The sequence below is a fragment of the Lactuca virosa genome, chromosome 8, assembly GCF_052849685.1.
Source record: "Lactuca virosa cultivar CGN04683 chromosome 8, Lactuca_virosa_CGN04683_v6, whole genome shotgun sequence".
NCBI lineage: Eukaryota > Viridiplantae > Streptophyta > Magnoliopsida > Asterales > Asteraceae > Lactuca > Lactuca virosa.
The window spans coordinates 377463563-377466310 of NC_136433.1; the positions used below are offsets into that span (position 1 = coordinate 377463563).

Here is a 2748-nt window from a genome sequence, read left to right on the forward strand (position 1 = left end):
AGAAAAAAATTCAAAAAATATAATTATGATATATATATATATATATATATATATATATATATATATATATATATATATATATATATATATATATATAATATATATATATATATATATATATATATAAACAATAAACTTATATAAAATGTTCAAAAATATATCTGAAAATATCATATTTACTCAACTTAAATGCTAAATATTATATTTACCTTTTTATAACTTTCAAAATATCGTATTTGGCCAAAAAAAAAATTTATAAATATTTTATAATCATTTTAAATATTTATTATTATCAATTGACTATTATTCTCCTATTATAAATCTAATTTTAAAAAATCTTAGATACCTTTCAAGTCAAAGCGTATGGAGCGGAAAAGGGGGGGAAAGATAGCAAACCTCACATTGTCACACCATCCCGCGCTCTCTCTGCTCGTCTGATTGGTCAGTCTTTTTTGTATTTTATTTTTTCTGATTTTTTTAATATTCATTAAATTATATATATATATATATATATATATATATATATATATATATATATATATATATATATATATATATATATATATCACTTCTTCGGTATAAAGGGTGCAGGAAAAGGGTGAGGGGAGGTTATCCCGCGCTCTCTCTGCTCATCAGATTGGTCAGTCTTATTTTATTTTATTTTTTTCTGCTTTTTTAATATATATATATATATATATATATATATATATATATATATATATATATATATAAAGAGAGAGAGAGAGAGAGTATTGTGTTATTGTATGCATAAATGTGGGTCAATCAAAATTTAAAATATAAATAAATAAGGGTAATTAGGTAATTTTATAGACAACTTCCCTAAATACTTTCCTATAATTATGCTAGTTGATTTTAACCTAATTTATCCCCTTTTAATTACCACCGATGTAACTTTGAAAAACCCCCCGTAGGATTCGATCGAAAGCTTTCAGCCACCACGATCCAAAGTTTGGATCTTGACTGAACACCAGCTATTATTCCCTTCATCTCTTCGCCATCTTCAAAATAATACCAAGCCATTATCGCCTCTACATGTTCTTCTGCAATTCTGATTTAAGAGTCACGATACACATACACCTGCACATAGTTAGGGCTCGAATGAAGAAAGAAAGGGAAAGAAAGTCCGATTTCTTGATTTATGATTTCATGGGCGTTGACACATGTATTTGTACATCGATGAAGGTGAGAAGGAAAGCACGAAGCGGCTGCAAGGTCCAATGGATGTCGATCGATTGCAGGCTAAGGAAGCGTCTCCGGGGTCGACGAGACTGAAGCAACGAAGGCAAGAAGCAACGAGCTTTTGTTCCCTCTTGTCCTACTGTGAGGTGAGAAGAGGAGGAGGTTAGAAGAAGGTTTGGGAGGAGGTAGGCAGAAGCGATGGTTGATGGGAAAGGAAGGGAAAGGTGTGAGGGAAAAGGGTCTGTTGCTCGTCGATGGTGGAAAGAGGAGAGCGGATGACGTCACCACTTCACCGCTCCCTTTCCTCTTTTTAATCCAAAGTCTCACTGACACACCTTATTTTGTGTCTCTTCATCTCTCTCACAGATCGATTCTTCCTTCGCTGCCATGGCGCCTGAGAAGGTACTCATTCGATATTTCAATTCCCTCTCAGATTATCAATTAAGTTTCATCTGCATTCCGAAGCCATTGTCGTTTTATCTTTTCAATCTAGTTTCTCATGACAAAATATTCCTGTTAATTAAGCATTTTAAGAATTGAAATGAGCTAATATACTCAAGAACTAATGTCGATTAAATCTATTTGATATAACGAAACAGGTGACAGAAATGGTGCTGAATGTCGATCTCAAATGCTCCGGCTGCTACAAGAAAGTGAAGAAGGTTATCTGTAAAATCCCCTGTGAGTTTTTCTTCATCTTTTACTTTCCGTTTTACATAAATTTTTCTTTTAGTAATTGAATTCCGCTTTTGTCTATCTTTATAAAAGTATCGAATCCTTGGAATCTAAAATTCTAAATCAATTCGATGTATAATTATATATTCATGATTCATGCTAGATGTATATATAATTAAATTAACTTTTTCATTATTTTTTGACTAATTATTACAAATAAGGGACCAGGTCTTTGATGTGGACAAGAACAAGGTCAAATTAATCGTGGTGTGTTGTAGCCCTGAAGCTATTCGAAACAAGCTTTGTTACAAAGGTGGAGGTGAGATTCCAATTCTATTGGAATGGAATCACGAATTCTAATTCTGTTGGAATTGAATCACGAATTCCAATTCTGTTGGAATCACAGAAGTTGATCCTTGAAGAACGGACCATAAAAATGAAAGTGATTCTAAGCAACATTATTCTTTTAGAATGTTTTAGTCGTTGTTAGATTTTGATGTTTTCTTTCCCGTTTTGAAAGTTTTTTTAGTTTTATTCTTTAACAATAAATGTAATTCTTAACAATTGTTACTCGTATTCTCTAAGAAATAATGTATTTTTTGTTTTTATTCTTCAATTGATTGTTCAAGAATTTGTTATTCTACAAGAAGTTTTTAAATTCATGATCAAGAAATAGGTTCAAGAATATTTTTATTATTTATGGTTCAAGAATATTTTTATTTTTGAATATACTCATAAACATATTCTGTCAGAATGTCCGAATTAAAAGAATTATAATTCGTAAAATTGGATTTTTAAAATTAATAGAATCTATGATTCCTTAAAAAATGCAATTTTCCTTTTATTAAATATATATTATTTGACTAAATTACC

General features: G+C 30.3%; 1 long non-coding RNA gene across 1 annotated transcript; it reads left to right on the top strand.

The window, feature by feature from the left end:
* Positions 1-1488: 1488 nt before the first annotated feature.
* Positions 1489-1880, top strand: LOC145128837 (uncharacterized). The gene is made up of 2 exons (XR_013717127.1): positions 1489-1602; positions 1800-1880. It is a non-coding gene; the product is annotated as an uncharacterized LOC145128837 (long non-coding RNA).
* Positions 1881-2748: the final 868 nt, after the last annotated feature.